At 46.1% G+C, this 27810-nt stretch overlaps 1 protein-coding gene across 1 annotated transcript in view; it reads right to left on the reverse strand.

Annotated features, from left to right (window-relative positions):
- ABCA13 (ATP binding cassette subfamily A member 13) overlaps positions 1–27810 on the reverse strand; it is a 2435905-nt gene that overhangs the window by 2337233 nt on the left and 70862 nt on the right. The window lies entirely within an intron of this gene.

Below are 27810 nucleotides of genomic sequence, written 5' to 3' on the forward strand. Positions count from 1 at the left end.
TGCTGGGGAACGTATCTCAACTGATGCAACAGGAGAGCCTAGCACAGAAGGGCCTCTCCCAGAAGTAAATGATTCTGAGAGACGAATAGAGCAAGTGCTAGACCCAGAAGGGGAAGGAGTTGAACTGGATCAAAGTCAAAGTGATCCGACTCCTCCTAAGCCTGTTGCAGGTCCGTCAAGAGAGAACACCACGGAGAAGGAAAAGGATTTGCATTCAATCCTGAACAGAATATTGACTGAAGGTTCGAGGAAAGGAGACAAGTGGCCTGAATCGCAAGTAGAGAAAAGGAAAGAGGTGGTTGTTGATCACACAATAGAGGAAGAGATAGATACTACAAGAAAAGAAGAATTAAGTGAAGGAGAGTTGAATGGTGATAGGAAGTTGAAGAGAAAGAGAATAGCAAGTCGAAGATACCCAGGTCCTGAATGGGCGTATGCAACTATAAATGGGTGGGAACAAGAGTTTATGTCTTTTTGTTTTGATAGGGAAGTTCTGAGTCAATATATTGAGGTGACCTGAAGAAGCTCAAGTAGCTGAAACAATCCATGAAATATTTCTAAGAAAGAGACTGTTGAAAGTAACCCGAAAAGACATTGATAACCTGATTTGACTTTTGAAAACCTGACGTGACAAGCTGCTAACTGATTTTGACAAGGAGAAGGGTTCCTGTAAGTGAAACTGAACTGCTGAAAGGCTAGTTGTCTATTTTTGATTTTTGCTGCATGTTTTCTAAGTTACTTCTGCTTTCTGAATCTTTACAGATCATGGCTGATTTTGATAAGCAAGTTAGAGGTAGTAGGCGCTGTAAATAAATAAGCATTGGTTTGGCAGTATGTGTGGGATTTTGTTTATAGTGTTGATTGTAGGACTGTCTGTTCTTGATGCGAGAAGAGCCAACCTTACTTCTGCTTCAGAGACTACTACACTAACAGCTTTGGAGAGGGTTAAGCTAGATGAGAAGTATTTGCATGATTATTCTAATGCAAAAGGAGAACTTTCTTCTAACATTTTTTATCGCTTGTTGAGTGAGTATGTTGAGACAATGGATGCAAGGGGTTGTCCTATGTGTACGCAGATTCCTTCATCAGTCAAAGAAGGAGTCACTTATCATAGCCTTCCACTAACGTACGGAGTAAGTTGTAGTTTGATACTAACAAGGTTTTATAACCAGGAGTACATTCAATATTTTTACTCTAATCATAATGTTGTGTTTTCGTTCGTTCTTATTATTAGGTATCTGAGTAGAATAGCTAAGGATAATGACATAGTACTGGTTAGAGGATTCTTTGAGCCTACACTAATGTTTGGGACAGCTTATGCTCACAAAAATAATCTCACATGCTTGCTTACACCCTTTGAGAAGAGCTTCTTAGATCATACTGATGACAGGAGAAAGGCACTTTAGGAGAAATTAGAAAAAGGTTTAGAGAAAAGGGCTTACAAGAATGATTATGCTTATAGTGCAAGTAAAACGCAAGGGAAATTAGCCTTAGATGCATTACATGTAGGGAAGCTTTGTATATATAGGCCAAAGTCGCTCACTGACACTTTATTTGTGGGTACGAGTGATTGTAGGCATGTGTTTTTGTTTCAGAGTAAATGGACTTTTATGTTGAATGGGCAGGACCCTGCGATTACGGGGATTTATCACATTTATGGGTAGAATGCTTATTACCGTCTTCCAAGAGGATGGTATGGGACATGTTATTTGGGGAGAGTATTCCCAAAGATTTATCAGATAGAGGATTTGAAAAAGTTTCCGAAATTGACTGAATTACATCATAAGAGACAGAGGAGGGAGTCTTCTTCTGCGGTAGTGGGAGATATATTTGGTGTGGTGATTCCTTCACTGGGAGTCATCTTGAACTTGATCAAGATTTTAAAGTTGTCTACTATTGTGGATAACATGCTGACAAATTTTACAGGGGCAATACTCCTGATAGATACTGAATTAGCTGCGGATAGAGCTATGACTCTTCAAAATCATCTTGCTTTAGACATTCTTTTAGCGAAAGATGTCAGAGTCTGTAAAATGATTAACTCTAGGCATTGTTGTTCTTACATACCTAATAACAGTAAAAAATAAGAGACTTGCTTACTAATCTGATTAACGCAAGTAGTGATTTGAAGGAGTTGAAAGAACTAGGTGTTTGGGAAAGGGTTGGTAAAGGGTTTGCTTCAGAGGAAAATTGGCTTAGTAATATTTGGAAAGGGGTACTATTGAAAATTATACAGGGAATATTAATTGTGATAGGTTGCCTATTAGGAATATGGGTGTTATGTAAATTGTGCAAAATAATTAAATTGAAAAGGTCTAAAAATACTCAGAGGAGGGAAGAAAGAAATAGGGAAATAATCTATAGGGAAAATTCGAGAAGAAGACAAAATGTGGAAGAAATCGAGCTATAAAGTATTGGGTGGTAAAAGTAGTGTGATGATGTATTTAGTCACCAGAGGAGGGATTGCTAACGCAAATGTCTTAATTAGAAATTATTAATGAATCTCTATGTATTTTCCATAACTAATTTTGTAGAAAATAAATAACGTAGAAAAATAATATGCACGTCTGAAATTGTGACCTCGGAGAATGGCCATCAGTGTTCACGAAATGTACTAAATGAATGATTAACACATAGGTAATATTGAAAATGTATTAGATTAATGTAGTAATATGTTATATTGAGAGTTATGAAGTATGTTCTCACTTAATAACGTAGGCCTTAACTTAGCAAGTGACTTGGCCTAGTCTTGCCAGGCCTCATGCAGAAGCTGTATTTCTTAGCATTTAACGAAAAATGCTGACAGAGTGAACTAACTGTGAAATGCTCATTGTTTTAATAAAATGCCTAACCGAAGCTTTCTATGGGAACCGACGGACAGGAGATGATGTTTCTAGAATTGTATCATATCGTATGTAAAATGTGCTAGATGTACTTTCCCAGGACGTGAACAATGAAGACACTGACTGGAGAGGAAGATGCAACAATTTTGATACCCCACGAGGTGGATGAGGAGAACATCAGAAGGCAAACCAATCAACGACATGAGAAAGGAAAAATATTAGTATTCATAGATTTGGGACAGTAAAACTATTGGGTAGAGTAATAACGTACGATTAATTGCCCAATTCGAAATTAGGGTATGGTTTGGGTGACTTTGATATTACAACGTGACAGAGGGAAATGACCTCAGATGTCAGGAGGGAGACATTACCCTTTTTTGTGATACGATATTGAGAAGAAGAAGAGATTTGGGATTCTGTCATTGGGCTGATACTCTCTGACTGAGAGCCTGATGTGATGCTGATCGACTGATGACCTGAGGACGAAGACTGATTCTGTTTGCTGACCCATACTAGGTATAGGCAGATATGACAATATGACTGAAATGTATTTTTGTGCCTTTTCTTTCTAGGTACCAACTGCGCTGTCTTCGTTAGTTTCCTTAGCCAGATGTTTTCCAAATTCTTGTTCTAAATTATTTTACATGAAGCCCCACATGCTGATGATAATCTGGGTTAGATGAGGGTTTTTCTACCCAACGACTGACAGATTACAGAGACAAATGTTTGAAGGACTGTTTTGCTGAACTTTATGGATAGAACTAAAATCTTGAAGCTGATTCTATTATTGATCCGCACTAATGCTCTAGAATATACTGTGATACAAGCCTTAGTTAGATTGTGTTTTTGGCGTCTTGTGGCTAATAAATACTGTTCTTATATGCATTCTGAATTGAGTTTGAGTTTAAATTCTTATGACTTAGTATTGTAAACTAAAGGGAAATAAGATTACTAAACTTTTACTAAAGGTGTGGTTATTCATGACTGAGAGGTCATGGTGTGTGACAATTACTGATTTTAATTGAATATTGATTATTGATTTGACTAATGATTATTGATTATTGTGTATTAATTACTGTGTCCTATGCTAGAGCCATGGCAAGATTATTCTAAGCGAGTCAAAAGGTTCATCCACTTATACGCATCCCCTTGTAAGTTTTTCTTATTAAGGACTGGTGTGCTAACAGTTGCATTTGGTCGCTTTGCACTCTAGGTCTGATTAGAGGTATGTTTCAAGTTGGTGGTAGTTGAATTTTTTGGCTACTCCCTTGCTTGAACGACTTCCCTTCCTGAGCTATCAAAATTATGCCTTTTCCATTTTTAAGTTCCAGGCCAGATTCTCAAACCTATCAGGCAACTCCACACATTGCATGACAGAGAGAGAGAGAGAGCAGGAGAGCATCATATTCACAGCGATATGACACTCTCCACCCCTCTCCCTAGCTGTGGTGCCAATTTCAGCTGCTGTGCGCCATGCACACATCTTTGTGCCTTAGTGCAAGGGTGTGGGTGTGCGAGTCTAGCATAGGTTTTGTACTGGAAGGGCAACCTTCCAGTACAATATACTATGCTTAGCCTCACTGTAAAATGTTTCCCACTTTATACACATTCAAAGTCAAATAAGGAAGGAGAAATTAAAACATTTCTCCATTTAATGGCTGCTTTCAAAATGCATTAATTGTTGGGACAAAACCCTGTCTAATAATCTAGTAAACAGGGTTTTGCATTAAAAAGCATGGGTGGTTGCATGGGAATGCCTATGCACCAGACCATGTAGCGCCCCCATGATGCAAAGTAATGCAAAGCAGAATTTTACATTGCTTTGCATTACTTTATCATACAAATCAATGCAAATACCAATTTGTGTTGGTTTGTTAATCCCCAAATGGTTTTGAGTCGGGTTTGTATTACTTTTGTAATGCAAACCCAATATAAAACCTTTGTGAATCTTGGCCGTTGTTTACAAGTATTGGAACAAACATTACATGGAAAACACCTGTTCATAACCACTTGGGTGCCCGAGCTGCTGTGCTACTAATGTAACCGTTACGTCCAGGCACTGACCCACAGGGAAGTGCTAGTTCTCCCCCGTGGGCCACCCACTCACACCCTACAGGCAGGGATTTTAGCAAAAGCGCTTCCGCTGCCACCCCGACGCCCTCAGGGCATCTAATGACATCAGCGCGCACCACACGCTGACATCATTAGAGGCCGTTGGATGCGCTGGAAGCCATTTGCTTCCAGAGCGTCGAAGGAGAAACAGGTCAGTTTCTCATGCAGCCGGGGGAGGGGAGTTTGTTCAAAAGAGGCATTGGTGGCAAGGAAAGGCTTTTCATTTCCCTCAATGTCTCTTTTCTGTATTCTTGCTGCCCGAACTAGACACCAGGGATTTCTTTTGCTCATCAATGTCAGTGTAGGGGAACTGCCCCTTGGACAAGGGTCACTTCCCAAAGGGGGGAAAAACATAGATGGCCTTTTCTGCCCGCCATGGGGCAGATCGGCCTATTTTTTTCTGGCCCATCAGGCCCGAAGAGGGCCAGAAGCCATTAGACACCAGGGAGTTTTTTTGTTTTTTTTTGTTTTTTTGTGTGGGGCGGTGGCCCTTGGGCAAGGGTCGCTCCCCAAAGGGGGGCATATTATTGATGGCCATTTCTGCACCCCTTGGGGGCAGATCAGCCTATTTTTTAGACCCATCTGCCCCAAAGGGGGGCAGAAGCCACTAATGTGCAAGGGATTGCTTTCTTTTGTTTATTTTGTGTGGGGTGGCCCCTTGGGCAAGGGTACCACCCCCAAAGCGGGCACATAACTGTTGGTCATTTCTGCCCCTCAATCAATCAATCAATCAATCAAGGATTTATAGAGCCGGTAATCACCCGGTAGGGTCTCAAGGCACTGGGGGGGAGCTACTGGTCGTAGAGCCATGTCTTGAGGCATTTCCTGAACGTCTAGAGGTCTTGGGTCTGGTGAGGGGGGAGTTCCAGGTCTTGGCGGCTAGGTGAGAGAAGGATCTTCCTCCGGCGGTGGTGAGGCGAATGCGGGGGATGGAGGCGAGGGCAAGGCTGGCGGAGCAAAGATTACGGGTGGGGGTGTGGAAAGTGAGTCTGTCGTTGAGGTAGGCTGGGCCTGTGTCATGGAGGGCCTTGTGTGCGTGGATGAGGAGAAATGTGGTCGCGGCGTGGGATGTCCAGAATGAAGCAGTGATGCGTTCTGGATTCTTTGCAGCTTTGTTAGGAGTTTGGTTGTTATTCCTGGATATAGGGCATTTCCGTAGTCCAATTGGCTGCTGACCAGGGTGTGGGTGACAGTTTTCCTGGTTTCGACTGGAATCCACTTGAATATTTTGCGGAGCATGCGGAAAGGAAGAGGAATGGCATTGACCTGCTGAGTCATGCTGAGTGTGGAGTCCAAGATGAGGCCTAGGTTTCGTGCGTGGGTGGTGGGTGAGGGCGCAGTTCCTAGGGAGGTGGGCCACCAGGAGTCATTCCAAGTTGAGGGGTTGGTGCCAAAGATGAGGATTTCTGTCTTGTCTGTGTTTAACTTGAGGTGGCTTGATTCCATCTAGCTGGCGATGGCGTGAAGTCCGTTGTGGAGGTTGTTCTTTGCAGTTGTATGGTCTTTCGTGAGGGAGAGGATGAGCTGAGTGTCATCTGCGTAGGAAACTATGTTAATGTGATGGGTTCGTGCGATGTTGGCGTGGGGGGCCATGTAAACGTTGAAGAGCGTGGGGCTGAGCGAAGATCCTTGGGGAACGCCACAGATGATTCTGGAGGCTTCTGACAGGAACGGTGGGAGGTGGACTCTCTGGGTTCTGCCTGAGAGAAATGACGAGATCCAGTTGAGTGCCTTGTCGCGGGTTCCAGCATTGTGGAGGCGTGTGCGGAAAGTGTGATGACATACCGTGTCGAAAGCTGCGGAGAGGTCTAAGAGGATGAGTGCTGCTGTTTCTCCTTCGTCGAGCATGGTTCTAATGCCGTCTGTGGAAGCAATGAGTGCAGTCTCGGTGCTGTGGTTTCTGCTGAACCCGGTTTGGGAGGTGTTGAGTACCTTGCTGTCTTCCAGGAACCGGGATAGTTGGCTGTTTACGATTTTTTTGATGACCTTGGCTGTGAAGGGGAGGAGGGAGATCAGCCGGTAGTTCTTGGGGGTCATCTGGGTCTGTCTTTGGTTCCTTCAGCAGGGCGTTTATTTCTGCGTGCTTCTTTCTGGGAAGGTGGCTGGCTCAAAGGAGCTGTTGATGGTTTTGCAGAGGTGGGGGGCGAGGATGATGTTTGCCTTATTGAAGATATTGTGAGGGCAGGGGTCCGATGGTGATCCAGAGTGGATGGAGGCCATGGTGGTGGCGGTGTCCTCTATGTTGACGGGGTCCAGGTGTGGAGGAGGTGGGTGTTGCTTGGAGCATTGGGTTCTTGGGTGTTTGTAGTCGTTCGATGGAAGTGGGTTGCCAGTGAGTTGCAGAACTCCTGTGATGGTGGGGGTTCATTGGAGCAGGTCCTGGGGGTGGAGAGTTCATTGATGATGTCGAAGAGCTCTTTACTGTTGTGAGCGTTGGCGTCGATGTGGTTTTTGAAGTGGGTCCTTTTGGTGGTGTGGATCAGTTGGTGATATTTGTGTAGGGCATCCTTGAAAGCGATGTGGTTGGAGTGGTAGGGTCAAGGTGCCAGGTGTTTTCCATTCTGCGACATAGCCATTTGGATTTCTGTAGTTCTGGGGTGAACCAGCTTGCCTTGATTCTGTGGTAGGTGTTTGGGGGGTTTTTGAGCGGTGCGAAGGTGTTGGCGCAATCTTCTATCCAGCGATACAGGTTGGTGGTGGCTGTGTTGGGGTCCAGGGTCCCAGGGGGTGGGGCCCGGGCGAGAGTGGAAATCAGTCGATCCATTGATATTTTGCTCCAGTTGTGTTGGGGGGTTATGTGAGGTGGTGGTGAGTGACTGGTTTCTGGAAGGAGTAGTGGTTGCAGCAGTGGTCTGTCCAGCTGAGTTCGGTGGTGTGGCTGAAAGAGACGTGGTTGCTGGCTGAGAAGATGGGGTAGAGTGTGTGGCCTGTGGAGTGGGTGGGTGAAGTGACAAGTTGCTTGAGGCCGAAGTTGGCAAGGTTGTCGATTAGGTTGCTGGTGTTGATATCGTTGTTATGTTCTAGGTGGAAGTTTAGGTCACCGAGGAGGATGTAGTCTGTTGAGGCGAGGGCTTAGGAGCTGATGACGTCTGCGATGTCGTCGCAGAACTGCGGTCTAGGTCCAGGGGGTCTGTAGACCAGTGTTCCTCTAAGTGTGTTGTTGGCGTTGATGTGGATTTTGAAGTGGAGGTGCTCGGCGAAGTTGATGGTGTTGTGGGAATTGGTGGAGACACTTATGGTGTTTTTGTGGACTATGGCGATTCCTCCTCCTGGTCTGTTGATTCGGTCTCTTCTGGTGATCTTGTAGTTTTCTGGTATGGCTACGGCTACGTCTGGTTTCGAGGCCAAATTCATCCAGGTTTTGGTGAGTAATGCGACATCGGGCGAGTATGTGGTCAGGAGGTCCCAGAGTTCAATTGCATGTTTGTGGACGGAGCGGATGTTAAGTAGGATGCATCTTAGGTGGTTGTCTGTTTTGATTTGGAGTTTGGAGGTTAGGTTGCAGGTGAAATTGCAGGCTTTGCAGGAGAAGGGTCATTTGGTGCGCGTCAGTGTGGACTGGAAGCAGATGGAGGAGCGTCCTGGATTAAGGGCTTGGAGTTTGTTGGCAGTGTAAAGGTATTCGGTGGCGCGGGAGGCGTGTTGGCCAGGGGGTCTGGCGCTGGGCGCAGTCTTGGCACGGACGGGCGCTGACGGGCTTGCCTTTGGCGCGCCAGCGGCGCGTCTGCGCTGCAGCCGGTATAAGAGGGGAGGTGGGAGGGAGTGGCAGCTGGGCGGAGGGAGGGAAACCTCCAATGGGAGTGCAGGGGGGTGGTGGCAGCAGGAGTCAGGAGTCAGGAGCGGGAAGAGCTCTGAGGAGGAGGGAGGGGGCGGGGCCGCGGGGAAGCAGCGGCACGAACCTTCCGGGAGAGGAGAAGCCAAGAAGCCCAAACAAACCCAAACAAGCCCAATCAAGCCCAGACAAGCCCAAACAAGCCCAAAACAATGGCATCACTTACCGAAGCAGTGGTGAGGAGGAAGCGACCTGCCTGCAAGGATGCAGGGTCAAAGGTCGGCCCTCTTGAGGACAGATTGGCCTATATTTTTATGCCCATCTGTCCTTAAGGGGGACACAAGCCATTAGATACCAGGGACTTTTCTGTTTTGTTTTGTAACATTGATGGCCATTTCTGACCCCCTTAGAGGGCAGAAGCCACTAAGATGGCAGGGATTTTTTTTGTTTTGTGGGGGTGGCAGCCCCCTGGGCAAACGTCACCCCCCCAGAGGGGGCACATAACTGTTGGCCATTTCTGCCCCCCCCCGTTGGGGGCAGATCAGCCTATTTTTTTAGGCCCAACTGCCACCAAGGTGGCAGAAGCCACATAGACACCAGGGATTGCTTTATCTGTTTGTGGGGGCAGGCCCTTGGGCAAGGGCTGCTCCCCAAAGGGGCCACTGAACTGTTGGCTATTTCTCCCCCCCTTGGGAGACGTTCTGCCTATTTTCTTTAGGCCCATCTGCCCCCAAGCGAGGAAGAAGTCATTAGACACCAGGGAGTTTTCTGTTTTTTTTTTTTGTGTGAGGGGGCAGCACATTGGGCAAGGGTTGCTCTCCAAATGGGGGGCATAACATTGAGGACCATCCCCCCCCCCTTGGGGCAGAACCCAATAAGATGCCAGAGATTATTTTGTTTTGCTTTTTTGTCTTGGGGGCAGCCCCCTGGGTAAGGGTTGCTCCCCCCCAAAGGGGACACATAACTGTTGCCCATTTCAGCCTATTGTTCTTAGGCCCAACTGCCACCAAGTGGGACAGAAGCCATGTAGACACCAGGGATTGCTTTTTATGTTTGTGGGGGTGTGGCGCCTTGGGCAAGGGTCACTCCCCAAAGGGGTCACATACTCTGTTGGCCATTTCTGTCCCCCTTGGAGGCAGATCAGACTATTTTTTTAGACCCATCTGTCCCCAGTTGTGGAAGAAGCCATTAGACACCAGGGAATTTTTGAGGGGTTTTAATGTGTAGGGGGAGGCGCCTTGGGAAAGGGTAGCTCCCTAAAGGGAGTATATAACTTTTGGCCATTTCTGCCCACCTTTAGGCAGATTGGCCCACGTTTTTAGACCCCTCTGCCCCAAAGGAGGGGGGCAGAAGCTACATAGATACCAGGGATTGTTTTTTTCTCATTTTCCTAGGGGGTGGCCCCTTGGGCAAGGGTGGCTCCCCAAAGGGGTATATAACTGTTGGCCACTCCTTCCCCCAATGGGGGAAGATCGGCCTTTTATTTTAGGCCCATCTGCTCCCAAACGGGGTAGAAACCACTGGGCACCAGGGATTATTGTTTTGTGTGTGTTTTTATTGTTTGGGGGTAGCCCATGGGCAAGGATCCTCCCCTTAGAGGGGGCAATACATTTTGGCCATTTATCTCCCCTTTAGGACCTGATCAGCCGCTTTATGTTAGGACCATCTGCCCCCTAGGGGGGCAGACACTACTAGACACCAGAGAAAATTTCAAAATGTTTGGTGGCAGGGTGTTTGTCGAATGGCAAAGTATTTGCAATTATAATGTTTTATTTCTCCTTTTTGTTCTAGTTCAAAGCTTTTGATTCTTTTACTGTGACTCCTTGCAGTTTTGGCCGGTGGTTGACCTGCAGTTTCCATAGTTGCATGTGTTGGGTAAGAAAAACTATGTACTACAAATCAGTATTGTTGCCGTGCATGAATGACTGGTTTTTGTAAATGGTGTACTCAATGTAGGATTGTGTGTGAAATTGTCCTTATATGTGTACACAATGATATTTGTGTTGCCTTATGTGTAATGTTCTTTTCTTTTTCCTTTTTAGTGGGATATTATTGGTGCTTACTGTGTTTGTGCAGAGTAGTTGCTAGTGAGTCTAGATTTTCCAGGCAAGTGAGTCGTATCGTTTTTAAGTACATAGGTGTTGGACTTTTGCTTATGCAGGGTCATCCCCAGTCTTTTTGCCTCCTGCCTCCTATTTTTTTCTGACCTGTTGCTGTTGGCTTTTCAACTCTGAGCACTTTACCACTGCTAACCAGTGCTAAAGTGCATATGCTCTCCGTGTAAATTGTATGTAATTGGTTTATCCATGATTGGCATATTTGATTTACTAGTAAGTTCCTAGTAAGGTGCACTAGAGGTGCCAGGGCCTGTAAATCAAATGCTATTAGTGGGCCTGCAGCACTGGTTGTGCCACCCACATAAGTAGCTCTGTAATCATGTCTCAGACTTGCCACTGCAGTGTCTGTGTGTGTGTATTTTTACACTGTAAATTCGACTTGGCAAGTGTACCCACTTGCCAGGCCTAAACCTTCCCTTTTCTTACATGTAAGGCACCCCTAAGGTAGGGCCTAGGTAGCCCCAAGGGCAGGGTGCAGTGTATGGATAAGGTAGGACATATAGTAATGTGATTTATATGTCCTGACAGTGAAATACTGCCAACTTCGTTTTTCACTGTTGCAAGGCCTGTCTCTCTCATAGGATAACATGGGGGCTACCTTTAAATATGATTAAAGTGTAGATTCCCCTAGAGAGTAGCTGGACATGTGGAGTTTGGGGTCCCTGAAATCACAATTTAAAAATATATCTTTTAGTAAAGTTGATTTTAAGATTGTGCGTTTGAAAATGCCACTTTTAGAAAGTGAGCATTTTCTTGCTTAAACCATTTTGTGACTCTGCCTTGTTTGTAGATTCCCTGTCTGGGTCAGTTTGACAGTTGGGTTGTTTTTCACCTCGCACTAGACAGTGACACAAAGGGGGCTGGGGTGTAACCTGCATTTCCTGATTAGCCATCTCTGCTAGGAGGGAGGGGTGGAGTGGTCACTCTCATCTGAAAGGACTGTGCCTGCCTCTGACAATGCCGGCTCCAACCACCTGCTGTGTGTCTGATGCCTTGCCTGGGCAAGGCAGGATTTCGCAAGTAGGTGTGAGTCCCCTTTGAAGAAAGGTGACTTCAAAGACTAAAATGGGTATAAGAAGGGCACCCAAATCTACAGACTTGAGAAACACTTCTGGAACCAAGAGGAACCTCTGCCTGGAGAAGAGCTGATAGCTGAGGAAGAAGTGCTGCCCTGCCTGTGACTGTGCTTTGTGGAGCTTTCCTGCAGTGCTTCTTCTGCCAGAGTAAGAGGGCAAAGACTGGACTTTGTGTGCTTTCCATCTTGTGAAGAAATCTCCAAGGGCTTGATTTAGAGCTTGCCTCCTGTTGTTTGAAGTCTCAGGGACAGTAAAGACTTCTCTCTGCCAGCACCTGGAGTCTCTGGAGAGACTCCTGCTCTGACAAGTGGTGCCCGATCCAGTCCCTGGGCCCTTGAAATGAAAGCTGGTGGAAATCCAAGGAAATCGACTTCGGACGACTTCGGACCGCCGCCGCTGCTGAATCCGGTAACGCCGCCTGCACCTGACGCCGTGACCTTCGCTGGAACGCGACGCTCTTCGCAGGCCCGACGCCGCAGCAGCCCCGCTGAAGTCCACGACTCCGTGTAAGTCGCCGCACCAAATCGTGACCGACGCCGCTCGAAGTACACGGATTCAACGTTTCGCACAGACGCCGCGATTCCCGATTTCGCACATCGGCTTGTTTTCACTCTTCACCAAAGGTACTGTACTTGGGGGTCTACACGACTCCGTGTCCGGCGCCGCTGGTGTCGGCTTGTTGGGAACGACTCCGTCACGACGCCATGTTAACATCTCATCGAAGCATTTTTGTTTCTAAGCGCTATTTTTGAGTTTAATCTTTAAAAATTCATAACTTGACTTGTGTATGTCGGTTTTTTGTCATTTTGGTCTTGTTTTGTTTAGATAAATATTCCCTATTTTTCTAACCGGTGTTGTGTCATTTTGTAACGTTTTCATTGAGTTACTCTGTGTGTTGGTACAAATACTTTACACCTAGCGCTCTGAGGTTAAGCCTACTGCTCTGCCAAGCTACCAAGGGGGTAAGCAGGGGTTAGCTGAGGGTGATTCTCTTTTACCCTGACTAGAGTGAGGGTCCTTGCTTGAACAGGGGGTAACCTGACTGTCAACCAAAGACCCCATTTCTAACATTGGTGATCAGCGGTTGGGATTTGGACTTGTATTTGTACTTGACATACAGTGATTAAGTGTACACTACTGTTTGAGTTCAGACCACTACGTGACCACATACTACTTGTTTGGTGATCTTTTGCTTTTTGTCTTAAGGACTCCTTTTTGTTCTATTGCCATGATTTTGGTGATCCCTTGACGGATCCTTTTTACTTCATTGGGAACTTATTTTCTGCCTTTGGAACTTTGCACTTGTGACCATCATGTCTCAATCTGGAGATGCAACAGCTGGAGCTGTGTTTGAAATAGAAAAACTGAAGGAGTACTCAGTTGCTCAATTGAAACAGTTCCTTAAAGATCTTGACTGTCCCACTGAGAGCTCCACCAGGGAGGGGGAGCTGCAAAAGGCACAGAGGGCCTGGGTGACAATCAAGGAGGCTGGAGGGCACACAGAGGAGGAGAATGTGGGTGGGGAAGTGCAGAGGATACACAGTGGTGTAGTGGAGGTACCTGTTACGCCTGGGGGGAGGTTCCCCAGGAGGAGTAGCAGGGTGCCACCCAAGTGTCAGACTCCTGAAGAGTTACAGGACAGTCAGGCAGAGAGGGCTCGCCGGTTGAAGTTCAAGGAGTTGAGGATGCAAAGGGAGAAGGAGTTGGAAGAAAGGAGGAGGAACTTAGAGATCAAAAAGAGGATTTGGGCTTATGAGCTCAAAATGAAGGAGCGGGAAGTCATAGGGGCTGAGTCCAGCTGGAATGGTGGCAGCAACAATTTTATATCCAGTGCTGCTGAAGAAGTGCACATGCCCAGAGATGTGGTGCCCTACTTGAAGGAGGGAGTTAACACACGCCAGGAGGTTCAGGGGTATGAGGTAGCTCCAGTGATCCACAGGGTCCCTGAGATGGATTGGGGAACTGGCATGGGGAGTCATATTCCTACTGGTGGGAGGGACACTCTACTGACTCCAGGTGAGAGTGACAGGGAGAGGGGTTCCCCCCAGGTAGAAGTCCTGGTTATGGAGTGTGAAGACATCCCAGAAGAGTGTGGGTTGAGTGTCAGGGACAGTCAGGTACTGTCTCACCAGTCTCAGGAGGGTGATGTGGGGTGCTTTTTCAAAGCAGAGTCACTGGATGGTTGGGTGAAGGGTACTTTGGTTAATTCATGTGAGGGGCTGAGTGATGTAATTGCTGGAGAGCATATGTCTAGTCCTTATTTTCCAGAGCTATGCCAACACCAGGAGGAGTGTGAGTTCTCTGACCCCAGGGAGCTTACAATGGAGGCAGACTTCTGGGTGAGTACCAGAGAGTCTGTAGAGGCATTTGGGGGTGCTCCTGAGAGTAGTGGTCTAGGTAGTTCCCAACCAGGTGAGGTAGGGAAGGATTGTAGTGTCCCAGGTAGGTCCCAGTGTAGTGGGATGGGTGAGGGACCCCATGTCCAGTCTCAGAGGAGAGGGAATGGGGATGGGTTGAGGCCCAAGGTGCCCGAGATCCGGTCCCAGGTCCTGGAGGGTTCCATGAGGGAACACCAGGAGGGGAGCCTAGCCTGTACCATAGGGCCATCTGTTGAGGGAGACCCCACAGTGTCAGGAGAACATGGGGGGGGTGGCTGTAGCCAGCGTCCCACCAGTTCTGGTGTCTGGCAGTACCACTCCTAGTGAGGGGGTGCAGAACTCCAGACAGAGGGTTGAGAGGGGGTTGCGGACCCCAGTGGAGAACCTGGAGGGTCAGGGGTCAGCTCTGAGAGCAGAGCCCCCCAGGAATGACCTTGGTGAGACCATTTCTGGGTTGGGGGGAATCCAGACTCTGTCAGATGGGCAGAGGTCAGGGGACCTGCGCCAGCCAGACTCTTGTGTGGCCCTTGGGGACAGTGTGTCCCCAGAGGGTGGTAAGTGTGCCCCCCTGGAAGTCCTGGTGTGCCAGGCAAAGGTTAAACTGCAGGGTGGTGACTCTGGGTTGAATGATCAGGTTCAGGGGGTAAACTCTGACCTGATGGGGAGTAAGTGTGCTCCCAAGGAAGTCCTGGTGTGCCAGGCAGTGGTTCAACCGCAGGGTGGTGACTCTAGGTTGGATGACCAGGTTCAGAGGGTAAACTCTGACCTGGTGGGGGGTAGGTATGCCCCCCAGGAAGTCCTGGGTTGCCAGGCGGTGGTCCAGTCTGTGGGTATAGACCCTGGACTGGAGGATCAGGTTCAGGGTGTCCCCCCTGACCTGGAGGAAGGGGCTACTGCTAACAGTGCCCATCCCATGTTGCCTTCTGAGGGGGCTACTCCTAGTTGGGGGGTGCAGGACCCCAGAAGGGAGGGCAAGGGGAGGGAAGCCTCACCCCTGGCCCTGGTCCAACCTGAAGGTACAGACCCCAGGTTGGCGGACCAGTTGCAGGTTACCAGCCCTACACTGGTGGAAGAATTGTGCAGGACTGCTACTACAAGCACCCTGACAGTTTTTGACTCTGGGGGTGCCGCTTCTGCAGGGAGGGTACAGAGCCCCAAAGGGGAGGACGAGGGTCAGGTTGTCATCCCTGACCTGGTGGAAGAGAGAGTGGTCAAATGGTGCCAGGCACCTGGGGCTACCGCCCCCCACTCTCCGCAGTCACAGTGGTTCGAGAGGCCTGAGGTCCGGCTCTCATCCCTGACAGTTGTCTGGGGCCACCGCGGCTTGCTGTCCTGGTGGACAGAGTTGCCCCTGGAGGGGGGACGAGAGTCACACCCCAGGGGTGGAGTGGGCAACACCACTGTGTTGGCCCTGGTGGTACTATCTGCCCATTGCAATACATCTGTGAGCAAAGTAAAGTTAGGTGCTGCACAGATGGTGTCTGCAGATGTGGAGAAGGGTTCCCCATGGGTTAGCTTAGTGGGCCCTGAGAGTATGGACAGAGGGATCCAACTGGAGTCAGGAAGGCGTAGAACTGGAACATGCCCCTGCTGTTGTGGGCCTGGGTCCTTGTTCTATCGCCCCAATCAGGGAAGTACATCAAGGTATTGATTGTTCTCCCCTGGCTTTAGGCTGGTAAGGGGTTGTGTTGGACTTTTGCTTATGCAGGGTCATCCCCAGTCTTTTTGCCTCCTGCCTCCTATTTTTTTCTGACCTGTTGCTGTTGGCTTTTCAACTCTGAGCACTTTACCACTGCTAACCAGTGCTAAAGTGCATATGCTCTCCGTGTAAATTGTATGTAATTGGTTTATCCATGATTGGCATATTTGATTTACTAGTAAGTCCCTAGTAAGGTGCACTAGAGGTGCCAGGGCCTGTAAATCAAATGCTATTAGTGGGCCTGCAGCACTGGTTGTGCCACCCACATAAGTAGCTCTGTAATCATGTCTCAGACCTGCCACTGCAGTGTCTGTGTGTGTGTATTTTTACACTGTAAATTCGACTTGGCAAGTGTACCCACTTGCCAGGCCTAAACCTTCCCTTTTCTTACATGTAAGGCACCCCTAAGGTAGGGCCTAGGTAGCCCCAAGGGCAGGGTGCAGTGTATGGATAAGGTAGGACATATAGTAATGTGATTTATATGTCCTGACAGTGAAATACTGCCAACTTCGTTTTTCACTGTTGCAAGGCCTGTCTCTCTCATAGGATAACATGGGGGCTACCTTTAAATATGATTAAAGTGTAGATTCCCCTAGAGAGTAGCTGGACATGTGGAGTTTGGGGTCCCTGAAATCACAATTTAAAAATACATCTTTTAGTAAAGTTGATTTTAAGATTGTGCGTTTGAAAATGCCACTATTAGAAAGTGAGCATTTTCTTGCTTAAACCATTTTGTGACTCTGCCTTGTTTGTGGATTCCCTGTCTGGGTCAGTTTGACAGTTGGGTTGTTTTTCACCTCGCACTAGACAGTGACACAAAGGGGGCTGGGGTGTAACCTGCATTTCCTGATTAGCCATCTCTGCTAGGCGGGAGGGGTGGAGTGGTCACTCTCATCTGAAAGGACTGTGCCTGCCTCTGACAATGCCGGCTCCAACCCCCTGCTGTGTGTCTGATGCCTTGCCTGGGCAAGGCAGGATTTCACAAGTAGGTGTGAGTCCCCTTTGAAGAAAGGTGACTTCAAAGACTAAAATGGGTATAAGAAGGGCACCCAAATCTACAGACTTGAGAAACACTTCTGGAACCAAGAGGAACCTCTGCCTGGAGAAGAGCTGATAGCTGAGGAAGAAGTGCTGCCCTGCCTGTGACTGTGCTTTGTGGAGCTTTCCTGCAGTGCTGCTTCTGCCAGAGTAAGAGGGCAAAGACTGGACTTTGTGTGCTTTCCATCTTGTGAAGAAATCTCCAAGGGCTTGACTTAGAGCTTGCCTCCTGTTGTTTGAAGTCTCAGGGACAGTAAAGACTTCTCTCTGCCAGCACCTGGAGTCTCTGGAGAGACTCCTGCTCTGACAAGTGGTGCCCGATCCAGTCCCTGGGCCCTTGACAGGAAAGCTGGTGGAAATCCAAGGAAATCGACTTCGGACGACTTCGGACCGATGCCGCTGCTGAATCCGGTAACGCCGCCTGCACCTGATGCCGTGACCTTCGCTGGAACGCGACGCTCTTCGCAGGCCCGACGCCGCAGCAGCCCCGCTGAAGTCCGCGACTCCGTGGAAGTCGCCGCACCAAATCGTGACCGACGCCGCTCGAAGTACACGGATTCAATGTTTCGCACAGACGCCGCGATTCCCGACTTCGCGCATGGGCTTGTTTTCACTCTTCACCAAAGGTACTGTACTTGGGGGTCTACACGACTCCGTGTCCGGCGCCGCTGGTGTCGGCTTGTCGGGAACGACTCCGTCACGACACCGTGTTAACATCTCATCGAAGCATTTTTGTTTCTAAGCTCTATTTTTGAGTTTAATCTTTAAAAATTCATAACTTGACTTGTGTATGTCGGTTTTTTGTCGTTTTGGTCTTGTTTTGTTTAGATCAATATTCCCTATTTTTCTAAACCAGTGTTGTGTCATTTTGTAGTGTTTTCATTGAGTTAGTGTGTGTGTTGGTACAAATACTTCACACCTAGTGCTCTGAGGTTAAGCCTACTGCTCTGCCAAGCTACCAAGGGGGTAAGCAGGGGTTAGCTGAGGGTGATTCTCTTTTACCCTGACTAGCGTGAGGGTCCTTGCTTGAACAGGGGGTAACCTGACTGTCAACCAAAGACCCCATTTCTAACAATAGGTCTTTGTGATAAATCCACACTTTGTTTATTACTTATTTTAAACAGTGTTGGTTGTTGTTGGTACTTTTATTTGGAAGGATCACGGCTAGCCTCGGGATGACCACTCAGTGGATTGGTGGTATGGTTTTTGAGTCGTCTTCTGACCATGATTATGAGACTGACTCTGCATCGGAGGCAGAGGAGGAAGTGCAAGATTCTGGCAGTGAATTTTCTGTCTGAGAGGAATCATCTAATAAGGAAGCCACTCTCTGAGTGGATAAAGTGCCTGTTTTAGAGGAGGACACTGATGTGCCAATAGTTCAGCATCCTGGGGCTGAAAGGCTTCCCATCGGAAGACCTGAACTCTGAGTTGCCCCAAACAAGGAGCAGCCAGCGTTGCCTGCCTTTACTGGTCTCCCAGGGTGTAGAGTGAATAAGGAAAACTTTTTGACTATCAATTTCTTTCAGTTGTTTATGGACAATGTATTTTTTGGAAGAGATTGTTGAGCACACTAATTTGTATGCTGAACAGTATTTGAGGGACAACAGTGCCAGACTTAGGCCACACTCTAGAGCTTCACAGTAGATTCCCCCAAATTAGGAAGAGTTGAAGAAGTTCTTGGGTTTAACTTTTTTAATGGGGCTGATAAGGAAGCAGTCACTTTCGTAATATTGGTCTACTAGGCCCTTGATGGCAACAGCTATATCTTCTGCAACCATGAGTCGCAATCGGTGTTTGCTTCTTCTTTGGATGCTGCATGTTGATAATGCTTTAGCCTTGCCATGAGATCACCATGATTCTGACCATCTTTTTAAGATTTGGCCTGTCCTTGATCACTTTGTAGATCAGTTTTCAGAAATCTATGTTCCAGGGAAGGTAATAGCTGTGGATGAGTCTTTGGTCCTGTTCAAGGGCTGTTTGGTTTGTGGGCAGTACATTCCTAGTAAGAGGGCACGTTATGGAATTAAGATGTATATGCTATCTGAGAGTAATACAGGATATGTTAATAATTTTGCTGGTCTGCACCTGTAAGGATTCCAGTATTGACCCCATGTTTGCCCGTCCACTTTTGGAGTTAGTGAGAAAATTGAGTGGGAACTTGGTAGATGACTGTTTAACAAAGCTCACCATTTTTACCTAGAAAACATATCTAGTGCAATTGTTCAGGGAACTGTTCAAAGTGGACACTGTGGCTTGTGGCACAATCCACTCTAACCGTAAAGGCTATCCAACCGAGCTTGTATGTAAAAAAACCTGAGCGGTGACAGTGCAGTGCCTTGCTTAATGATGAGCTGCTAGCTGTGAAATTTAAGACAGGAGGGACATCTACATACTGACTACCATCCATGATGTGCGTACTTCCCCTGTGACTGTTTGGAGTCAGGCTGCTGAAGTGTCAAACCTGCGTGCATTTTAGACTACAGTAAGCACATGGGAGGTGTAGATAGAGTAGATCAGAGGTTGGAACCTTACACTGCTGTTCATAAGGCTTACGTTTGGTATAAAAAGTTGGCTATACCTCTCTGCCATTTAGAAACTTTTAATGTTTTTATTGTGTTCAAGGATTGTTACACTGAGTCAAATTTGATATTTGTTAAGTTTCAGGAGATTGTGATAGAGAGCCTTGTTGTTGAGGAACAGGCAAGAGTTCCTAGAGAAGCAGTGGTGGAGGAAGTGGCTAGATTGAAAGATCTCTCCTTACCTGATCACATTCCTCCCACTCCCACAAAATACTTTCCCGCTAGGAAATGTAGAGTCGGTGCCGGAAGAGGTATCCGGAGGGAGACATGTATGTACTGGCCCGGTTGTCCTTCTAAGCCTGTTTTTTCTTTTTTGTTTAAAAAATGTGATGTTGGTGTGCATGGAGTGGCGCTTGTTTGGTGTGTGTGTGGAGTGGTGCTTGGCTGGCAGTGTGCGTGGAGTGGCGCTTGTCCAGCGATGTGCCTGGAGTGGCGCTTGGCTGGTGGTGTGTGTGAGGCGGTGCATGGCTGGTGGTGTAAATAGTGACATGCTGTTGGTCACTACAACACACTGCTAGGCAAATGCCAGTCCACCGACTCCGTTAGCTGGTGTGATTGCTATGTCAGGCATGTAGGTGTATGAAAATGATGGGCCCTTGAATGGCGCTGTCTGTTGATGTGAGTGTTGTAATGTGCTAGGTCCCCAGCTGGCAGCATGAATGTCTTGTGCATGTCACTTATAAAAGGTGTGTGAATGGACTGTAAAACGGTTGGTGCTTTGTTGTGGCTTTACAGTCACAAGCTGTGAGTCATTGGTTCAGTTTTTTGGCCTTTCAGTTATTAACAGTGCATTTAATTTTTGTGAAATCTCTTGTTAATAAAATTTGTCCTATTGAACCATCAATCTCCCCGTGCCAAATCCAACCAGTATGTGTGGTGAAATAAAAAATGAAAAAACCTGTTCTGCTGTAATCAGGCATTAAAGCACACCATTGACATGCTAGGTGTATCAGGTGGGACCCCAGTGATGAAGCATGCCACCAACTAGGTTGGTGGGCAAGGGGCCTTTTTAACAAAACCTAAGGGTGTTTCTTTTCACAATTTGAGTGTTTCAAATATCACAGAAGAAAGGGTCTTGGCAGCATCCTCGCTTCTTCTCTAGGGAAAATGTACCAACTCTAGATAAGTTCAAAAACTAGTTACACAGTGGAGTACAGGGTGGTGTGTCTCTTGTGGATCCGAACCAGATTTTTTAGCCACAATGCCCTGTATCTTTCAAAATGTGACTAAATCACACATTCATCTTGCAGTTTTCGGCCATATTCTTCCAGAAGCAAAAATGAACTAGAAACTTCTTGCCACCCACCATCGCCCACCATCGGTCTCCTGATAAAAATGCTACCTCACTTGTCTGGGTGGGCCAAGAGTCCACTGCATGGAAGGGGCCAAAACACAACATGGACACATCTAAATGATCTATTTAAAAATGACCTATTTTTGCAAGGGGGGGCTGTGTTTTTGGTCCCGGGAGTGGTGGTCATCTAGGGAAACCTACTAAACCCAGACGTTTTTGAAAACTAGATACCCAGTGGGGTCCAGGAAGGAGCGGCTTGCGGGATCCCCCAACATTTTCTTGCCCAGACTCCTCTGCAAACCTCAAAATGTGCTGAAAAAAGCATATTTTCCTCACTTTTCTTTGTAGGATCACCACACCAGCACAAATGTCCTACCACCCAGCATTCCCCTCCATCTCCCAAATAAAATGATATCTCATTTGTGTGGGTCCCCAAAGCAGAGTCAGACTAAAAATGTATTTAAAAAAAATTGCTTATTATCTTGCTGTGATAACCCCTCAATCTCAACACATTTTTGTCCACCAACAAAAGTGAGGTATCATTTTTATCAGAAGACTGAGAAGAACGGTGGGTGGTAGGAAATTTGTGTCGGCACAGTGATCCTACACAGAAATGTGGGGAAAATGTACTTTTTTAGATAAATTAGATGTTTGCAGGGGATTCTGGGCAAGAAAACGTTGGGGGATCCCAAAATACAACTCCCTAGACTCCACAGTGTGTCTACTTTAAAAAAATGTCTGGGTTTGGTAGGTTTCCCTAGATGACCGCTGCGCCCAGAACCAAAAACGCAGGTGCCTCCCCTTGCAAAAACAGGAGGTTTTGTAATAGATCATTTTGATGTTTCCACAATACATCTTGGGGTATTTCATGTTGCTGGCACTAAGCCTACCCACACAAGTGAGACACCATTATTATTGGGAGACTTAGGGGAATGCTGGGTGGAAGTAAGTTTGTGTCTCCACTCAGATTCCAGAACGTTGCATCACCGAAATGTGACGGAAAAGTGTTTACTTAGATTTTGATGTTTGCAAAGGATTCTGGGTGACAGAACCAAGTGACCCATTCTGGATGTTTTGAAAACTGCGTGGGTTTGATGGGTTTCCCTAAGTGCCGGCTGAGCTAGAGGCCAAAATCCACAGCTAGGCACTTATCAAAAAACACATCTGTTTTCATTAGGAAAATGTGATGTGTCCATGTTGTGTTTTGTGGCATTTCCTGTTGCGAGCACTAGGTCTACCCACACAAGTGAGGTACTAATTTTATCGGAAAACTTGAGGGAATGCTGGGTGGAAGGAAGTTTGTGGCTCCCCTCTGATTCTCGAACTTTCAATCACCAAAATGTGAGGAAAAAGTGTTTTTGTTTAGATGAAGTTTGAGGTTTGCAAAGGTTTCTGGGTGACAGAACCTGATGAGAGCCCCACAAGTCACCCTATCCTTGATTCCTCTAGGGTGTCTGGTTGGCAAAAATATATAGGTTTGGTAGGTTTCCCTAGGTGCCAGCTGAGCTAGAGGCCAAAATCCACAGCTAGGCACTTTGCAAAAAATCACATCTGTTTTCATTAGGAAAATGTTGTGTGTCCATGTTGGGTTTTGGGACATTTCCTGTTGCGGGTACTATGCCTATTCACACAAGTGAGGTACAGTTTTTACTGGGAGACTTGGGGGAATGCTGGGTGGAAGGAAGTTTGTGGCTCCCCTCAGATTCCAGAACTTTCCATCATTGCAATGTGAGGAAAAAGTGTTTTTGGCCTCATTTTGAGATTTGCAAAGGATTCTGGGTGACAGAATCTAGTGAGAGGCCCACAAGTAATCCCACCCTGTATTCCCCTAGGTGCCTATTTTAGAAAAATTTGTGGGTTTGGTAGGTTTCCCTAAGTGCCCGCTGAGCTAGAGGCTAAAAAGCTCAGCTAGGCACTTTGCAAAAACGCATCAGTTTTCATTGGAAAAATGTGATGTGTCCACGTTTTGTTTTGGGGCATTTCCTGTTGTGGGGACTAGGCCCACCCACACAAGTGAGGTACCATTTTCATGAGGCTTGGGGAAATGTTGGGTGGAAGGAAGTTTGTGGCTCCCCTCAGATTCCAGAACTTTGCAGCACTGAAATGTGAGGAAAGTGTTTTTCAGATGTATTTTGAGGTTTGCAAAGGATTCTATGTGACAGAACCTGGTGAGAGCCCCACAAGTCACCCCATTCTGGATTCCCCTACGAATCTCATTTTCAGGAATAGATAGGTTTGCTAGGTTTCCCTATGTGCCAGCTGAGCTAGAGGCCAAAATCCAAAGCTATGCACTTTGCAAAAAAACTGTCCGTTTTCATTAGAAAAATGTGATGTGTCCAAGTTGTGTTTTGGGCCCTTCCTTTTCACGGGCACTAGGCCTACCCACAAAAGTGAGGTACCATTTTTATCGGGAGGCTTGGGGAAATGCTGAGTGAAAGGACATTTGTGGCTCCCTTAAGATTAGTGAACTTTACTGCAAAGAAATCCGGAACGGGATGACTTGTGGGGCTCTCACCATGTTATGTCATCCAGAATCCTTTGCAGACCTCAAAATGTGACTAAAAACAACACTTTTCCCTCACATTTTAAGTATGCAAAGCTCTGACACTGTGTTCACTTTTATGCAAAATAAGATTTTGCTGTAATCCAGTCTTTTTTAATTAATAATTCATTATGAATTACTTATTTTCATACTTGTATATGAGTACTTAATATTCCCCAGTGCCTTTTGAACGACCCACTGAGGTCCTTCATCAGGGAAAAATGTCACACATGTGCTTCAATTCCAACATTTCCGCCACCACAATAAGGAATAAAAAAACTCTTAGTTTTAACAAATGAAAATGTCATTTACAACTAAGTATTTGCACATGAACATAACATGGCGGATACGAATGGTAAACTGGGCGAAAAGTTTGTTTTTAGAAAATGTTCGTTTAGAGCGCTGAGATACAGAGATGTATTAATACTGAGGTATACTGTACCCTACACCGTAAATAAAGAAATACACCTACTTCTAAGATGGGGGTTGTTAAGAATGCACAGAGTCTAGCATTCATACCCATTAAGAATTTAAAATGAAATTATTCATGAAAAAAGGATCATTTACAAAGACATTTTATTTTATCAAAAGCACACATATCAGCGAAAGGTGAGCTTTTAAATTAACAGTATTTGTACATTTAATATTTAATTTCATACTTGGAAGCACATTTTTAAAATGAAAGGAGGCCATGTGTTTGTTTCTAAATTGACAAAATGTATTTGAACTAAAGAGTGAAACATTCCGGGTTCCTATAGCTAACATCTTACAGATTATGAGTGGCCAGAAGTGCTTGTGCAGGGGTCAGAATTCCCAGCTGTGTGAAGCACTAGCCTGATAAATTGAGAGCCGTCACCATATCCGTAGAATGTGCCAGGAGACGGTATAGAAACAAGCATTGGTAAATGCTTTAGGTTTTGGCTATGTGCTTAATAATATTTTGTTTTGTGTTGTTAGTTGTAGCTTGGTGAATAGTGTTGCACAGTGCTTAAAATGAGCCTGTAAAGTCCGGTACTGATTATCGGCACTTTTTTATTCTCAGAGGGCGAGTACCTGCACTTCTCAAGAAAAGCGTAATACTTTTCATTGGAATGTACGGACACTTCTCAGAAACAAGCAGGTACTCTGATACAGAGTACCTGCACTTCTATTTTTCCATTTCAAGCCCTGGTGTTACATAAATATAAAAATGGGGTGAAAGAACAGCTTCCTTATTTTAAGAGCGATGTCCTGCTAATGGGAACTACTGACCCAATTGGCAAGTTTCAATACTTAGGGCATGACAAGTAATGCTTTCTGTGTTTCCAGAGCACACAGAAGAGACACCGAGCCCCTTCCCCACTGTTTATACTTTGCTGCCTCAATAGTTAATAGCTCCAGACAGTGATGCAAGATGTCATTGGCTGTAATGAAAGTCGAAGTGGAAAACTTGACAATAGAAGTCAGACCTGCTCAATGCAGCAAAGAGCACACAGCAGTCATATTGGAAAGTGTTTTTGTTGGAGGTGGGAAAAGAAAACGATATTGATATCTCACAATGCTAATAATTTTACAGGCCACAGAGTTCTTGAGTTTCTTTGGAAGTCAGTCGCTACTCTTCATATTCGTGGGTGGCAGGTAAAGCCCAAGTAGCTTCATTTTAAAACCAATGCAGCTGGCACATAATGGTCCCGCTCTCCACAACACATCACCCATGAGCACGTGCTGTGCAAGACTTGGAGCACTCTTGGACCTCGCCCATTTTTGCAGGGTCATCCCCAATCTTTTTGCCTCCTACCTCCTAGTTTTTCTGATCTGTTTTTGTTGGCTTTAGAACTCTGAGCACTTTACCACTGCTAACCAGTGCTAAAGTGCATATGCTCTCTGTGCAAATTGTATGGTTGATTGGATTTCTGTGATTGGCATATTTGATTTACTGGTAAGTCCCTAGTACAGTGAACTAGAGGTGCCCAGGACCTGTAAATCAAATGCTACTAGTGGGCCTGCAACACTGGTTGATCCACCCACATTAGTAGCCCTGTAAACATGGCTCAGACATGCCACTACAGTGTCTGTGTGTGCAGTTTTAAACTGCCAGTTCAACTTGGCATGTGTACCCGCGTGCCAGGCCTAAACCTTCCCTTTTCTTACATGTAAGACACCCCTAAGGTAGGCACTAGGTAGCCCCATAGGCAGGGTGCAGTGTATGTCTGTTGTAGGACATATACTAATGTGTTTAATATGTCCTAACAGAGAAATATTGCTAAATTTATTTTTCACTGTTACAAGGCCTATCCCTCTCATGAGTTAACATGGGGGTTTCCTTTATATATGATTAAAGTGTAGATTCCCTTTGGGAGCGGATAGACATGGAATTTGGGGTCTCTGAGCTCACAATTTAAAACTACATATTTTCGTAAAGTTGATTTTAAAATTGTGTGTTTGAAAATGCCACTTTTAGACATTGAGCATTTTCTTGCTTAAACCATCTGTGACTCTGCCTGGTTGTGGATTCCCTGTCTGGGACAGTTTGACAGTTGGGCTGTTTGCACCTCTCTCTAGACAGTGACACAAAGGGAGCTGGGGTGTAGCCTGCATATCCTGATGAGCCATCTGTGCTAGGAGGGAGGGGAGGAGTGGTCACTCACACCTGAAAGGGTTTGTGCCTGCCCCCACACAATGCAGTCACCAACCCCCTGGTGTGTGTCTGGGACATGGCCTGGGCAAGGCAGGATTTCACAAACAAGAGAGACTTTACTTTGAAGTAAGCCAACTTACAAAGGGTGCCCAAAACCACAGACTTTAGATCACTCCTGGAAATCAAGAGGAATCTCTGCCTACGAGAATAGCTGAAAAGCCAAGGAGAAGTGCTGCCCTGTCTGTGACTGTGCTTTGTGGAGCTATCCTGCAGTTGCTGCTTCTGCCTGGTGAACGGGGACAAAGACTGGACTTTGTTATATGCATTCCTGCTTGTGAAGAAATCTCCAAGGGCTTCTCCTGAGCTTGCCTCCTGTTGTTGAAGTCTCAGGGCCATCAAAGACTTTCCTGCCAACACCTGGACTCTCTGCTGAGACTCCTGCCCTGCCCAGTGGTGCCCTATAGGTGAAGCTGGCAGACCAAGGTTGAAAATACTTGCACAGACCACTGTGCAGGGAAATTTCCACCGCAACCTCCTAGAAATGCTAAATGACCCAAATGCATAGGACTCGGGGGAAGATTGCAGTGAGTGTGTCCTGGGTATTACATAGAGAACGATTAGATGACATTTTCCCATCTGCCTTTTCGAAAGCTGAGCAATAACACTCACTAGAAGGACATTCAACAAGTTTAGAAACGGATTTGTATACGCCAGGAATAACGCAGGGCACTTTAAACAGAAACAAACCCTCTAAAGCATATACTTGCTCCCATCACTACTTCTGACGACCCAGGATTAAAAGGGGGCACTAAACCTGCCAGTTAGGCACCACGCAAAGTGGCAAGTTACCTACTTTGTGAGTTTTTGTTGTGCAGTGTACAAGCACAGAGCATGACCTATGCTTTTTTGCCTAATCTCTCCGTAGCTGCATGCATTTCAAGCAGGCACGTTAAAGGCAATCTTGAAAATGGGTGCAGCCACAGGGAGATTAGGTAAACAAGCACAGGTACAGCACATTAAACAGTCCTACAAAGCAGATAAAAACAGTACTTGGTCGACGAGAAACTGATAAGAGCAAACACATGAGGAACGAGCATTGGTAAATGCGAGAAATATGCTGCAGCCAATAGAAACAGAGGACAAGTAAGTGGCAAGCACAGGAACCAATGAAAAGCAAGGAAATCAAGGGGGTGGGATGTAAGACCCTCTTAAGATATTTATATATAATACAATAGGTTTCACAAGCAGAGCGCAAGCACTGAGCAGGTGAAACCTAAAAACAGACACTGCACATTGCCACACAAAGTAGTTAGCCAAGATACGAGGTCACTGCAAAATAGAGTTTGCTTAAATGTTTATATCTGACTTTGTATGTATGCATGTATGTATATATCACCTCATTGAAAAAAACTAAGGTTACAGGGACATTATAGTTAGATTCATGTTTTACCCAAACAAAACCACAGAAATTCAGCAGATAGAGTTATAGTTATACTTATATGACGAAACTATAAATCGTGCCATAAGTAACTTTAGGCCACAAGTTATAGTTTTTTAACATAAGTATAACTATAACTGCTAATTTTCTATGGTTTTGTGTGGGTAAAATGTGAACCTAACTATGACTTTACTGTAACCTTTGGTTTTGTCAGTGAATTTCTCTGTTTTATTAAAGTAAAGAAATATATAGATACCGTACGTTAAGACAACCACTGCTGCGCATGGGTGAAGTGACCAGACCCT

The sequence above is a fragment of the Pleurodeles waltl genome, chromosome 2_1 (assembly GCF_031143425.1).
Source record: "Pleurodeles waltl isolate 20211129_DDA chromosome 2_1, aPleWal1.hap1.20221129, whole genome shotgun sequence".
NCBI classification, from domain to species: domain Eukaryota; kingdom Metazoa; phylum Chordata; class Amphibia; order Caudata; family Salamandridae; genus Pleurodeles; species Pleurodeles waltl.